Raw genomic sequence first — 16,774 nt, 5'->3', positions numbered from 1 at the left:
GATCTTGGTGCCAATTGTAAACAAAGCATATCTCGAAAACATCTATTTGTACTCTATTATCTTATAATAAGTACAATAGATACCCTAATTCAGAGATGCGATATGAATTGCAAAATAAGTGCAGATATATTCCGATGTGGTCTAGTGGTTAGGATTCCTGGTTTTCACCCAGGCGGCCCGGGTTCGATTCCCGGCATCGGAACTGAACTTTTTATAAAATATTTATCCATTGTTTAATATTTTAAAGAGTTATTAATCCCTAAAATAATAGATAATTTGTTTTAAAAAGTATACCGAACATATTAGACTAGGTATCTGTTTAAAAGATTTTAGTTAGAGGATAAGTAAGTCTAGACGTAATTTATAATATACGAAACTATCACATGCAGAACTGGAAAACAGATTTCACGTTATATACTGGAACATGCGTTATTTAAGCATGATACAGACGTTTAATGATTAGAAAGCTTACAAATCTGTGTTTAAGGAAATTTTTATCTGCTTATATTGGATGAAAGTAGAAGGTTTTTAAATTAATATTTGTCTAAAAGCAGTAAAGAATCGGGTTATACATATTGGCAACAATATATTTGTAGAACTTATTTTCTTTTTTAATTTTGTTTTGAATGTATTCTTAACTAACATACGTTAATTCAAAGTTTTGAAAGTCCAGGTTTCAAATATAAAAAGTTCTTCATTTATCAAGTTTAATGGTGGAGTGATCTGATATTTATGCATCTTTTTTTCATCAATGATAAGATTAATAACATGCATCAGTATTTATTATATTTATTCGATATAAGTTTGTTTTCTCGAACAATTATATACAATTTTGATGTTTTCTTTTTATCTTACCGAGTCTGTGATTTATGCAACGAAACTTTATCAGAGTTGGCTCCCTTTTCCTACTTTCAACAAAAACTTTAAAAGAGAAATCTGTATTACCTGTTTAGAAGTACTGGGAAAAAAATGAAAAAATATATGCATAATTAGTAACTTAAAAAACGCGAATTAAAACAACACACCGTAACATGACCAAAATTGCATGAATTTAATATAGTGATTTATACGCATAAAAAAGATAGTACAACTCAAAGCGCAAATGTGGTTCAAAAAATTGCATTGTTGCCTTAAAAGTTCTATAGCATTTTGGAAAAAAGCAGAGTAATCTGTATGTCATTGTTTCAGAGTGTTCCATGTTCATGCATATTTCTACAATAAATACAATTGTAATGCATGTATCGTATATCACAATTACAATGATTAAAAATCAAAGTTTGAACCCTGTTTTGTTTGTTTACATATTACATGTACATGAAATACATGTATATGAGTTGATTCACCAAATATCATAAATAAATAAAGACACTATTTTTAAAATCTATTTGATAGAAGCCTACACTTGTAAATATCTGAAAGATTTCTTTTTCTTAATACACCTGTATATCCTTTATATTACATTTTTCCTAAATCTCTTGATATAGACATATGTAAATTTTAATTATGGATCTATTCATATATTCCGATGTGGTCTAGTGGTTAGGATTCCTGGTTTTCACCCAGGCGGCCCGGGTTCGATTCCCGGCATCGGAACTGAGATTTTTGTATAACTAATTGAGTGATAATTTCCGAGATTATATTATATAGATGTAACATCTTTAAATTCACTGTGCAAAGTAATTTTTTTAAACCATAAAACTTTTTTCATAATTGTTTTTTTTTCTACATGAAACTCAATAAATTTAATACACCTGTATGTCCTTTCTTTAATTATACAATGAATACAAAAAAACAATTTCCTTTCTATGTTTTAATGAATAACGTATTTAGAATTTCATGTTTAATGATTACATTTGAATTCATAGTGTGTACGATAGTTCTTCGGCATTTTTTCGAAAGCAATGATGATTAAATGTATGCTGTTAAAAATAAGAACGACAGCTACTATTGATTATTCCATAATTCTGTTTTACATAACGTAACAAATTGCTTAAAATTACATGACATTTTTTGTGAAATCAAATTTCAATTTTTGAATGAATGATGAGTTTTTTTAAGAAAAAAAAATCAAACTACATGAAACCAAAATTTCACTTTTGATTGTTAAAGGGGTGTAATTATATTGTCATCAGTAAGTTGTAAATCTTTTTTCTGTGACCAGCAATTTGTAAAAAGGGGAGGATTTTCACATTGTCCTTGATTAGATTTTTTCTTACTACGTGGAACTAATGCTGTCCAAACAAATGTCCCTTTTACGACTCGCAATCGTTGAAATACCGAGAGCCAAAAAAATCAGTTGAGCATATGACCACTGAATTAATTCATGTCATTAAAATGACGGATTGCAATTGGTGGGTTCGATCACAAATCATATCCATTAAATAATGTCTTAGCATTGTCCATCATCTGTTGTCTCGCATCATTGTAAGTTCCGATAGCCCAATATATGATTCATAAACAAATATTTCATTTCATGACTTGTTGAAGCTTCTTTAAATAAAAATTGATGGACAATCAAAGGCAACTCTAAGCGTCTTCGCTTTCATTTTAATGATAAGGGCAAGCAATGCTGTTAATAACTAGAAGTAGCGCGAGGGAACGCACATCCCCTCGCCAAAACATTCAAGATATCCTCACGTGTACTTATAAGATCTGATTGATGTGGGTTATAACTTGATCGCAAGGTACCCTTATTGATCCTTAAATTTCATTATCGGCGATATCCAAAGGAACAACTCCGAAAATCTCGACCATATGATGCATGTGTGAGATGACCTTTTTTCTCTATACGTTATCGTGTCTGTCTGGATCAGGTTTACTTTTAAACTCATACAATCGGTTAGATATGAAGGTCGCAACTTTGAATGCTATATCACCACATCTTATCAGTTGGATAATATACATAAATTTTGAGTTGATGAATTGAGGCCAAAAATACATGCTATTTCTCTTCTCTAAAAGTTTCCTACAGTAGTAGGTAATGGTCCCTCTGCATATATAATTATATATATAAATATAATTTATAAATATAATTTATTTCGATATACAAATATTGTACTATATAAGACATCACTTTTTACGGGGAAGTGTATGTACATGTAGGTACAAATTTGGAATATGAAAACATCCAACAAATAAGAACTGCCGTCTAGAGATGGCCTCTTATTTTTCAAAAGAAGAAACATTTTAATGAAAACCTAAGTTTGTCAATGACTTCCAGGTCCCATCCTACATGTTTTTTCAGCTCATAACCACATGTGTAAAGTTTGCGTGTATTATTTATGGGAAGGTAATGTGTCCCTATGCATAAACACTAATCAAATGTTGTCCATCTTTAGACAAACTGACAAATTTATGTTGCAATGGTTGTCTTGTCCATACATATTGCACATGCGTATTTACCTTTTTTGGTCTTTTTTATGATTTGCAGAGTGAAGCGAGGCATCGTTTTCACATATTTTAAGTTCAACACAAAAACGTAATGTACTCATATAGAAATGGCTTTGGCTGGATACTTAAAAGAGTCTGTCCTAATTGATTTTGTTACTTTATCCCACTGCACTTCTGTATGTCCATCTTTCTTGTAAAGTATAAGTGAATGATTTGTACGGTTTATTTTCAATTTGCTACTTTATGACTTTCATTTCATCTGATTTAGTTCATGTTATTGAAATGGCGGATCGCTTTTGGTGGATTCGATCACGAATCATGTCCATTAAATCATGCCTTAGCATATTTCATTACCTGTTGTCTCACATCATTGGCAGGTCCGATGGCCCGATTTTTGATTTATAAAGAAATATTTCAATTCTTGACTTGTTGAAGCTTCTTTAAATAAAAATTGATGGACAACAAAAGGCAACTCTAAGCGTCTATTTTATTGATAAGGACAAACCATGCTGTTAATAACTAGAATTGGGGCGAGGGAATGCGTAGCCCCTTCACCAAAACCTTCAAGATATCCTTTTGCGTGTACTTGTAAGATCTGATTGATATGGGTTATAACTTGGCATTAACAGTCATTCACGGGGTATAATTTGGTAAACTTTTGTTTTCACCATCGGAGTTCTACAAAGGCAAAACTACAGAAATCTCGACCTGATGATGCATGTGTGAGATGACCCCCGTAATATTTACGTTAACGTGTCTGTCATGATTACATTTACTTATGAGCTAAAAAAAAGTGGGTAGATATGAAGGGCACCAATTTGAAAGCAATATCACCAAACATAATCAGAAAGCAAACAAAAACAAATAATTTCTGATTTGTTAAATTGAAGCACAAATTGCAAAGAAACATGTAGATTCTCTTCTCTATCATTGTCCATTAGCAATAGGTAATGATACTTTTTCCATGTATTTATATTTATTCAACGTCCAGATCATGTACATAATTTTAGAATAAATCACTTTTTACTTGAAAGTGTATTTTGGTAACAATTTCGAATATAAGCAACTCTTACAAACAAGAACTACCGTCTGGAGCTGTCCTCCTATTTTCTGCGTACGTCCAAAATACAAGAAGACTTACCCAATTTTCAACTTTTAACTTCATATATAAAGTTTGCAAATATAATTAATTTTATAAGGTCATCAGTCTCTGTGCATGAACATTTTGAAACTGATCCTTCGGTCCTGTATTCATTTGGCTGTCTATATATAAACAAGCTGACAAGAGGAAATGACGCAATTGGTTTGTATTTATATATTCTTTTAGAGTAAAGATTTTGGTTAACTAAAATTGCAGTTGGAAAGGAACCCCCGTCTAATCTTATGGAAATTTCTGAAGAAATAAACGTTCTGTTGCTGTCAAGGCTGAAGACTAAAAATCTTTTTAATCATGGTCTCCATGAGGTTGTCCTTGAGTCAATATATCATAGTTGACGTTACCGAAAGAATCCTCAATTATACCATCACTAAAGCTATTATTAACAATATATACCCCGTAATTTTCTAAAAACAGAACTAAGAAAAAGTTTCCATTTCCTCAAATAAATTATATGCGATATTTCTTTGCAAATGAACTTTTGATTTAATATTTGAGATTGCTTTGATTAAGAAAGCTTTATTAAAGCATTTTTACATTTGAGTTTGATTTCAGTTTTTATCGTTGGTGAAAACTAAGGTTATTGTTATCTTTTTTTTAAAAAAACCTACTTATTTAATATATACTTTATATACTGTGACATGCGTTATTTAACATTTTTCGTAACTTTACGAGTCAGATCTTAATTTTTTCACTTACGGGTGCTTTCGTAAAAATGACTTAATATTTCTTTTACGAAAATCTTAAATTTCAATCTTATGTTAAAACGTTTTGTTTTCGTTTTTTGTGCAAAGGGCTACAGGTATTGTGGTTCATAAGCCCAATATTTTGAGAATAGATTAAACTACGATGGCATTTGACCAAATTAATTAAAATAAACACTTAAACAAAACATTTAGATTGCCATATGCATCTTGTGACGTACTTTTTTTTTAAAGTATGTCTTGATCTAGAACTTTAAATCAATCGAAGAGATACCATGCATTTCCGCAACATTTCTTGTAAAGGAATAGAAAAAGTTAAGATCGAGAGTTAAAATCTGTGTGTAAATTCGAAAAGTACAACCAATTATGAACAAGTGAAATAAGTATATAAAACACTGGTGATTGATTTAAGTGGCCTCTTTTAATAATGCTTGATGAAGATGATAAGGGTTATCGTGGAACGACATTTTCAACAAAAATGAAATAAATAAATGAGGAATTCTGCAAGGTATTTCCGAAAACTTTTTAAAATTGAACTTAATAAGAAAGTATACCAACATATGAATTCAGCCACGAGTTAAAATTAAAATAACATGGCGAGTTTAATAAGTATACATTGATTTACTATTTCGTGGAAACGTTCTATTGCAATATATGCATTAACACTCATATTTGTTTCCTTTTATCAGATTCAACAAATGCAATACGGTAAACGTACGTTTCTGACGTAAATTAAACAAAGACATTTTCTTAATGTGCTCATAAAAATATATAATATAATTATATATACACACTTGTTTAACGGTTTAACCAAAAACATGTTTGTAGTAACTTTCCGAAAAAGCCAGATCTGTTGTAAATAAAATTTGATTTGAAATATAATATTTAAAGAGACTGTACAGCTAAAAATCATGTGCGTTTTACTGAACATTTACCAATTTATCGTTACTTAGCAAATATGAAATAACGTTGGTTGTGACTTTTGAAGTACATTTAAACATCTTTTACATACTAATTAATGAAACTATGAGCTTCCGGAAGTTGAAGGGTTGTACAAACGAAAATTAATCTTGTAGTTACATCATTATTTGTACCATGTGGATTTTGATTGACAGTAATGGAAACGTTCAGAAAGCTACAAGATCTTCGCCCAAATACGGTCATCGTGTTGAACGAGGTTAAAGGGACTCTCTTAACGGAACACATCATCACTTTTTTGATATACCATGAATGGTTTACCACTTTCATTACATTTTAACATTAAAAAAACATACAGTTGTGAAATAACCCCTCAAGGAGCCTCACTTATAAAATGAATTTAGTTTGTAGCAACTCCCATAATAAAATTTTAAAAAAGAAAGCGCAAAATAGTTACTTACAAATTAATAATTCTGGTGTTTTTGTTTTGTGTTTTTTTAACTTTGAACAATCTTTTGACCAGAAGAAGTAGAAAAGACATATTTCTATCAACAAACTTGTCCAGGTCGTTGCAATGTAGTACATGTATAGAAGGCGGAACCCAGGAACAGGCTTCGATGTATACGTTGATGGACCATAAAAAATAATTTATTTCAAGGAGATAATTAAGCTGATTTAATTTTAAAAAACCAAACCCATTCAGAATACTTTTTTCAATTCGTTTTCTGAAATTTCTTTTAAAGGGGCATGGTCACGATTTTGGTCAAAAATTATTTTTCGATTTTAATATTTTCAATGCTTCAGCAAGGCATTTTTAATACATTGTAGGCAACCAAAATTTGAGAGTCATTCGGTGAGTTGTTATCTTGTTACAGAGCTTACAATTCTTTGCTATGTAAACAAAGCTTTTGTTTACATTTTTAATGTTGAAGTGAAAATTCCAGTTTTACACCTAAAATGAATGTGTTAATCGTTCGGAACTGTTCATATATGCTTAAAATGAATAATAAGATTTACAAACCAGCTTTAAAAAGATTTTTTTGCTGGTATATTGAACCTATGTAAACAAAAAGAGAGCACGAGCCTTGTTTACATGACGAAGAATTGTAAGCCCTGTATCTTGTCCTAAACTCAACGACTGGCACCCAAATACCATTTGATCATTAGAAATGCATTCCTATAGCATTGCAAATAATAAAAACAGGGGGGGGAATTGACTAAAATCGTGACCATCCCCCTTTAAAGAGGAAAATTTATTGCATTTCGCCACTGACATCTACTATGGAATAACTACGGTTTCTGACATGTTTTTATTTCAGGATGACTGAGAGATTAAAAGCAACTAACCGCCTGTATTTGATCTGGGTGCCAACTGTAAACAAAGCATATCTCGCAAAAATCTTTTTGTACTATATTATCAAATAGCAAGTACAATAGATACCCTAACTGAGATGCGATATCCATTGCAAAATAAGTGCAGATATATTCCGATGTGGTCTAGTGGTTAGGATTCCTGGTTTTCACCCAGGCGGCCCGGGTTCGATTCCCGGCATCGGAACAGAATTTTTTAAATAAAATATTTATCTATTGTTTACTTTTTTAAGAGTTAGTTATTTCTAAAATAATTGATAATTTGTTTTAAAAAGTATTCCAAACATATTAGATTTAGTATCCATTTAAAAGACTTTAGTTAAAGGATAAGTAAGTCTAGACTTAATTTACAATATAAACTATCATTGACAGAACTGGAAAAAGGATTATATACTGTGACATGCGTTATTTAAGCATGATATAAACGTTTAATGATTAGAAAGCTTACTAAACTGTGTTTAATGAAATTTTTATCTACGTATATTGCATGAAAGTAGAAGGTTTTTAAATCAAGATTTGTCTAAAAGCAGTAAAGAATCAGGTTATACATATTAGCTACACTATATTTGTTAAATTATTTGTTGTTTTTTATTTTGTTTTGAATGTATTCTTGACTAACATACGTTTATTAAAAAATTAAAAAGTTCAGAATTCAAATATCAAAAGTTCTTCATTTATCAAGTAGATGGTGGAGTGCATCATTTTTTCATCAATGATAAGATTAATAACATGCATCAGTATTTAATTTATCTATTCGATATAAGTTTGTTTTCTCGAACAATTAAATACAATTGATGTTTTCTTTTTATCTTACCGAGTCTGTGATTTATGTACCGAAACTTTATCAGAGTTAGCTCCCTTTTCCTACTTTCGTCAATCCAAGAGAAATCTGTATTACCGGAAAAATTTTTTTTTTAAAAGATATATGCACAATTTGTAAGTTAAAAAGAGCGAATTAGAACAATACACCGTAACATGAGCTAAATGACATGATTTCAATGTGGTGATTTATACGCATAAAAATGACAGTACAGCTCAAAGCGCAAATGTGATTCAAAAAATTGCATTGTTGCCTTAAAAGTTCTATAGCATTTTGGAAAAAAGCAGAGTAATCTGTATGTCATTGTTTCAGTGTGTTACATGTTCATACATATTTCTACAATAAATACAATTGTAATGCATGTATCGTATATCACAATTATAATGATAACAATCAAAGTTTGAACCCTGTTTTGTTTGTTTACATATTACATGTACATAACATACATGTACATGTATATGAGTTGATTCACCAAATATCATAAATAAATAAAGACATTATTTTCAAAATCTATTTGATAGAGGCCTACACTTGTAAATTTCTGCACGAAAAAATCATCTTTCCTTTATATAACTTAGTTAAATTTACATTTTTCCTAACTCGTTGAAAAGGAGTCTCTTTTACGTAAATTTTAAGTATGGATTTATTTATATATTCCGATGTGGTCTAGTGGTTAGGATTCCTGGTTTTCACCCAGGCGGCCCGGGTTCGATTCCCGGCATCGGAACTGAGATTTTTGTATAACTAGTTGAGTGATCATTTCCGAAATTACGTTATATAGAAGTAACATCTTTAAATTAATTGAGCAAAAAAAAATTTTTTAAACTATAAAACTTTTTTCATAATTTTTTTTTTCTACATGAAACTCACTATATTTAATATACAATGAAAACAAACAAACAATTTCCTTTCTATGTTTTAATGAATAACGTATTTAAAATTTCATGATTAATTAAATGATTACATTTGAATACAGGGTGTGTACGGTAGTTCTTCAGCATTTGTTTCGAAAGCAAGGATGATTAAATGTATGCTGTTAAAAATAAGAACGACAACAACAATTGATTATTCTTTAATTTTGATTAAAATAACGTCAAAAATCGCTTATAATTACATAAGACTTTTTTAGTGAAATCAAATTTCAATTTTTGAATGAATGATGAGTTTATTAAAGAAAAAAAATACAAACTACATGAAACCAAAATTTCACTTTTGATGGTTAAAAGGGTTTAATTATATTGTCATCCGAAGTTGTAAATCTTTTTTCTGTGACCAGCAATTTTGTAAAAAGAGGTGGATTTTCACATTGTTCTTGATGAGAGTTGTTCTTACAACGTGGAACTAGTTGCTGTCCAAACGAATGTCCATTTTACGACTCGAAATTGTTGCAGAAACGAGAGCCAAGAAAATCAATTGAGGATATGACCACTGATTTAGTTCTTGTTATTAATATGACGGATCGCATTTGGTGGGTTCGATCACAAATCATATCCATTAAATCATGCCTTAGCATTGTCCATCACCTGTTGTCTCGCATCATTGGCAGTTCCGATAACCCAATCTATGATTCATAAACAAATATTTCAATTCATGACTTGTTGAAGCTTCTTTAAATAAAAATTGATGGACAATCAAAGACAACTCTAAGCATCTTTGCTTTCATTTTATTGATAAGGGCAAACCATGCTGTTAATAACTAGTAGTAGCGCGAGGGAACGCGTAGCCCCTTCAACAAAACCTTCAAGATATCCTCACGTGTACGGCTAAGATCTGATTGATGTGGGTCATAACTAGACATAAACAGTCAATCGTGAGGTACATTTATTGATCCTTAAATTTCATTATCGGCGATATCCAAAGGAACAACTCTGAAAATCTCGACCATATGATGCATGTGTGAGATGACCTTTTTTCTCTATACGTTATCGTGTCTGTCTGGATCAGGTTTACTTTTAAACTCATACAATCGATTAGATATGAAGGTCGCAACTTTGAATGCAATATCACCACACCTTATCAGTTGAATAACATACACAAATTTTGAGTTGATGAATTGAAGCAAAGCGTCCACAGATACATGTTATTTCTCTTCTCTAAAAGTTTCCTACTGCAGATGGTAATGGTTCCCCCTGCATATATGATATATTTCGATATACACATAATGTACTATACAAGACATTACTTTTTACGGGGATATTGGTACCAATTTGGAATATGAATACATCCAACAAACACGAACTACCGTTTAGAGCTGCCCTCTTATTTTCCGCATACGACTCAAAAAAGAAACATTTTAATTAAAACTTAAGTTTATCAATGACTTCCAGGCCCCATCCTATTTTTAACTCATAACCACATCGAGTAATATTTATGGGAAGGTCATTTGTCCCTATACATCACCATTAATCAAATTGATCGGAGTGTCTTGTATACATTTGGTTGTCCATCTTTAGACAAACTGACAAAGTTTTGTTGCAATGGTTGTCTTGTCCGTATATATTGCACAAGCGTTTTTACCCTCTTTGTTTTTTAATGATTTGCAGAATGACGTAGGACATCGTTTTTTCATATCCTAAGTTCGACACAAAAACCTAATGCACCCATGTAGAAATGGTTTTTGCTGGATACATAAAACAGTCTGCCCTCATTGATTTTGTTACTCTATCCCACTGCAATTGTGTATGTCGAACTTTCTTGTAGAGTATCAGTAAATGATTTGTACGATTTCAATTTGCTACTTTATGGCTTTCATACGGAGAATTAATTTCTTTCCAGGATAGGATTTTGGTTACTGAAATTGGATAGGAAACCTCGTCATAAAAACGTAGGCAAGGAATCAGTTTAATATGTGAAAAGATGAAATATAGGAACAGAACTAGAATTTTCATTAGAATAACGAAATCATTCTCATTCTAACATTCTCATATTAACCTTTGTCGAACAAAACGAAAACAGTCATACTGTTTGATGAAGAATTTAGTTACTGTTTTTTCTTTATAAAAAAAAAACAATTTAAAAAAACAAGGACACTTGAAAGGATCCAAAATGTTGCCCTCAAGTGGTCATTTTAGTTAATCTATCTGTGGACCTCAAATGTTGATTGGACTTTAGAACAAAGAACAAGAACTAGAGAATGAACTTGAGAATGCAATCACACAAATGTAATTGTAATATGAACCACTGTAAAACAATGAGATTGAACTGAATCGTGTGTCGTCAGCATTTTGTGCTCATTATGTCTTTCAATGAACGGTTCAAAGGAAGTTCACTCAATGTTTTATCGCGACCAAGCAGAACTCGATACGTTCCCACAGTTCCGTTTCCTATAGGTGAAAATAGCGATTTTTGATTGCCTTAAAAGCATCTGAACAAAAAGAAAGTCACAATTCGTTGCTTTATCCTTGAGAAACATAACCAAACTTCTTGACACCTTCCAAATAGAAAGCAAGTTTCTTTTTCTACACTGGCAAAAAAAAAATTGTTCCATTAGATATGAATGCCCCTCATACTTAATGACAATCCGAAACCAAAAGTATCTTTGCACAAGTCTGCGTTGAAATTTGAATTGACGAAAAGTACTTTATTTTTAAAATTTCAAGGAGTGCTAAAGTCGATATCCGAATAATAGTGAAGAACAAAAAATTGAAAAGAGTAAGTTTGTTTTAAAGATATCTAAAACAGTTTCTTGGAAGCTTAATTCGTAAAGTAAAAATCAAAATTGTTTGTTTATTAACATGACAATTTTGAGCGTCGCCTTAGAAACCTATAGTTAACTACAAATAAAAATATAAAATTGAGGCAAAATTCCAGGTAAATCTAATATTAAAATATGCCCGATATATACTTTAAAGTTTTGTTTAAAAATATTGAAAATTCCTTAAGCACACAAATGCTAAAGACAAGGCCATAGGAAAGGTCAAGGTAAAAATCTTATGACACATTGTTCATACATATTGTATGGAGTTTGTTTGAAAAAAAAAGGTTTCTTGGAAACCGAGTAAAACACAAGGTGTGAAGGATGAACAGAAGACAGAATGACAGAAATGAGAAATTGAAAAATATGTGCCTCGATGATATACGTAGTAATGCATGATAAAAGAAATTGAATGAATTTATCAATAAAATGAATATGCGAATGCCAATTATAAATTGTTGAACAGTACAATGTTGCATCAATCTATTAAAAAAAATAATTACTCAAATATGATGTAGATACATGTATTGTCGGATGGCTTCATTAACAAATCATTTTTTAATATAATTTCACATATTACACGTATGTTCTGTTATGTAAAATGGCATTAAAAAATTGCATGATAGGATATGATAATTGTTATTTAATTGGTTATTAATGTTTTAGTCAGTTTCTTTTTTTCTCGATGTTTAATTATTTTATTTTTTTTATGTTGTAAGAGAGCATGATTCGATGAAAGGATAATTTATGAATACTTGTTCAGTTTTAATGTAACAGAACATTATGCTGTGTCTAAGCAAATGACGTCTAATTTAAAGAATCATTCAAAAGAAACTTCCAAAAGGATGGAAATTCTATTTGTTATCATGGCTTAAAGCCAAAAATCCATATACTCGTGGACTCAATAGTTTGTCTTTGAGTCAATTACAGTATATCATTGTTGATGTAACGGAGTAAATCCCCAATAACTCCATCGCATATACGGTCATTATATACAGTAAATGTCCCTTAATTTTCTAAAGACCCAACTACGAAAGGGCCATAGTAGCTCTATATGAAGTTAAGTACAACCAGCTAAACAGCAACTTGTCCTAGAATCTAATTTGTCATTATAAGCTATACCTCATTCTTGGTCTTTTTCTCTTTCATTTTCCATTCTGCTATCTCATTTAAATGTCCTCTTCTCCTTGAAGAAACGGATAACAAAGCGTCCGATTGATTAAGCTTATGTTCAGGATATGGCGATACAAGAGCCTCATTATCTTCGAGTAATTACTCGGATGTATATTTTCAATTTTTTTACCTTGAATAAATTCTATGTGATATCCCAAATGCAAATGGAAAGCTTGGTTCTTTTGTACATGCGTCCTTTGATCAAAAAAGCTTTATAATTAAATCCGTCGCGCATTTTTTTTATTATTATGATAAATCAGAAAGTGTCTGAGAGTCCAAAATCATCATGATATATTCAGAACTTAATCAATGACATATGTTTACATTTGCGTAACATTTCTTGCAAAAGAATATTTTCTTTTGAGTTTACAAGTACATAGGGAGATAGCTGCATTGTAATAGTGCATACATTCATTCGATGTACATGTATGTTCTTGTATACAAGTTTATATGAAAATGATTATGCAATAAGCCGCGGAATTCGCTTTGAGTTCCCCACTGCATTGTTGCATGGTATGGAATAACGGCTGTGTAAAAATACTAATAAAGGCCTGGATCAGCAGCAGTAGCAGGAATTGGGATCAATCAACTACGGAAACTCGTTTCTACAAAACATTCGTTGTTTATCTTGATAACACGTGTAATATTTGAATTCTTCAAAATGAGAACAGGAAACGTTTTACTTACGAAAATGTTTTTGCAATGAAGGGTTATTTTTAGAATAGGCAAGGAAACACGGAAATGACGCTGTCCACAACAATGAACTTTTTAACTCCATCATATTTGAAAAATGTGTCTGTTAAGGAGAGTTGAGGTTTTTTTAAGATCTGTTACGGAAAACTTAAGTCATTATTTTAGTATTATAATAAGTGTTATAATAATGAAAAACGTTTAATTTTGTTAATAATGTTTACTGTTTACAAGAAACAATTTACAGGCCAGGACCGGTATGTACAATGTACGTCTCGTTTTCATTTTCAAGAAAAACAAAAATAATATTTATAAATGTTTGTGGAAGTTTAGAATCGATGTTTGCCAATGACTTAAAAATTCTGTAGAAATAAATGGTTTCTTATTCCCTAATTGAAGTATGAATGAGTTCTACGAGAAACCTGGGGTTTCAGTAATAGAATTGTGGTTCACATATTATGCAAGCAAAAGACATTAATGAACTGTATTAACTGAGGATACGGTGTCATGTTAAAACATTATCCTTGGAATACCCATTATATGTCGTTAGAACCCCTTGATGGTGAAGAAAAGGACAGTTTTGTGTACTTAAAACGTCCTAATTCGGGTGATGACATCATAGGATCTGTGAAATTATGGCCACTGCACTTTTCAAATCTTCTTAGAAGAAGATGGAGAGGTGCAAAAAGTGCATTTTTCACCATTAAACCCTCGGAAAGTGGTTTTTGAATAAGAGGTTCCATTATGTTTTATGACAATCCATATTTCCCGAAAGACTTTCCTTTATTTCCCCTATGGTTTTCCGTCATTGAAGAGCTCTCGTGTTACTGAGTAAACTTCTGTATTGAATGTAATTTTACAGACCAAAAAAGTTTTCTTGCGAACAGATTATCCCTAAATATCTAAATAAATGAATATATATTAAAACGGTGAATGTGATTTTGTGAATATGCGATCATTGATAAAAAAAAAAGAGAACTAATTAATTGTACTTCTTCAGCAGTTCGATAAATTACAGCAAGTGAACATGTCTTACTTCGAGATAACTCTTCAGCTCTCTCGACTTATTTCATTCATAAACTCAAAAGTAAAGATTATTTTTTTTCAATCATGTGTTTCATGATTAACTTTATACATACAGTATGCCAGTATGCCTTTACAATGATTTAATGCTATGTAGCGATCAGACAAGAGCTATATTAAGTTATATAAAAACCACGCACGTGCATGTCCTCGGTATTTTATATTTGATTTTTGACGTCCACGATTGGAACCTACATGTATACTGTCTAGGCATCAATGAATCAATTATTGTCTGTTTCTTTGTAGGCTTTCTGATTAGCAATGATGGCAGTTCTATTTTTAAAGGAAAAGTCTTTAAGTTTAGATATATATCCAATGCCATCCCAGCTGGTGCCCACAGAAAGCAAACGGGGGTAAAACATGCCGTGGCTTCAAAGCCTCGCATTAAAAGTCTACTTCTGCTCGACAAATGAAGAGAAATGGCGATAAGAATTTCTGAGCATTATTGTTGAACAGAACAACTTGCAAGTGATCACTCTGAAAAAAGCGAAGCATTATTCACCCGATAAAAAACAGCTCACGTATTTGATCTTATCGCCTTTATATGTGAGTCCACGTCCATCAAAGCGTTCGAAAGATGCAGATGAGTGCAACAAAACCATAGCTGATCCTGCATCATCTCTACAAATCTCAGCCTTTTCATTTCATCTTCATAATCAGCTATGACATGATGTTGATCTCGAAAATCCTTTTTCCAGTTTTATTCTTGCTTTACCGCGTTTTAGACAGAAGTAAAAAAAAAAAAAAGGCCTTAAACACATGTACAAATCCCGCTTTGTTTTTCCAATTTTCCGGTATGACTTTATGGCTCTAATTAAATCCGGCTGGTTTGAGCGGTGTTGCTTTTTTTCCTACATAGGTACATACTCTGCTAATTATTGAAAATTGTTCTTTTAATCCCTCATTGACAGAATAAAGAGAAAAGCCAGACTGAGTGACGTTTTCATTAATCTTGGTGTGAGGGGGGTTCATTTTTTTTTCGTTTTTCGCTTCTTAATTCATACTTAATTTATATCTTTGTTTGTTTGTATATATTCTTTTGATTTAGAATATTAGTAATCTTTAAGTTTATACGATGGCCTGTTTGCTTGATTACCATTAAAGGTTCCTAGCATTGGTGTAGAAATGACTCGTGATAACCATTAAGAATTTTAAGCTAAATAGATTTCACAAATTATTTTTTTGCTTTCAAAAGTATTTTATTAGGCTTCAAAATTTCTCGCAATTACAACTTAAAGTTTCAAATTTGCATTCAATTTCGAAAAATAACAGCGATTCTTTGTCTGTAAAATGAAAACATTTTGTGTGTGTGTGCCAGCGTCAGCTTTATATCGTTCCCAATAATCTTCAAGATAAATGCATCTGTTGTCGCCGCTTCTCATTTCTAAAACTTACACAAAAAAGTGTCTATCTTTGTGTTTGATCGAATTCTGTCATTGCACATGTTTGCTACTCCTCATTAACATTACAAAACAAGCTGTGACATCAACAAATGTTTGTTACGTATGGTTCGACTTTTTTTTTAATCAATAATGTACAACATGTATTACTATAGCTCCGACATACATATATACATGTCGGTCTTTTGTTTATATAATAGTTTTTATTAATGGTATCAATTTTTCACAGTCCCCTGATTTGTTAACTTTGAAAGTTGAAAGTTTATACTTAGACACAGTACAATATTGTACAATATCGTAATAGAACCCATTCGCCAAGAAACATAGACAAATCACTAAAGAAAAGAATATCCCTATCTCATAACGATACAAGAG

General features: G+C 31.3%; 4 non-coding genes across 4 annotated transcripts; all 4 read left to right on the top strand.

Annotated features, from left to right (window-relative positions):
* Nucleotides 1-130: 130 nt before the first annotated feature.
* On the top strand, nt 131-202 carry Trnae-uuc (transfer RNA glutamic acid (anticodon UUC)). Its single transcript has one exon. It is a non-coding gene; the product is annotated as a tRNA-Glu (tRNA).
* Nucleotides 203-1,521: 1,319 nt separating this feature from the next.
* Trnae-uuc (transfer RNA glutamic acid (anticodon UUC)) lies at nt 1,522-1,593 on the top strand. Its single transcript has one exon. It is a non-coding gene; the product is annotated as a tRNA-Glu (tRNA).
* A 6,061-nt stretch (nt 1,594-7,654) lies between these two features.
* Trnae-uuc (transfer RNA glutamic acid (anticodon UUC)) lies at nt 7,655-7,726 on the top strand. The gene has a single exon. It is a non-coding gene; the product is annotated as a tRNA-Glu (tRNA).
* A 1,288-nt stretch (nt 7,727-9,014) lies between these two features.
* Trnae-uuc (transfer RNA glutamic acid (anticodon UUC)) lies at nt 9,015-9,086 on the top strand. The gene has a single exon. It is a non-coding gene; the product is annotated as a tRNA-Glu (tRNA).
* The last annotated feature ends 7,688 nt before the right edge of the window (nt 9,087-16,774 follow it).

The sequence above is a fragment of the Magallana gigas genome, chromosome 4, assembly GCF_963853765.1.
Source record: "Magallana gigas chromosome 4, xbMagGiga1.1, whole genome shotgun sequence".
Classification (NCBI taxonomy): Eukaryota; Metazoa; Mollusca; class Bivalvia; order Ostreida; family Ostreidae; genus Magallana; species Magallana gigas.
This window is presented reverse-complemented; position numbering and strand designations above follow the sequence as displayed.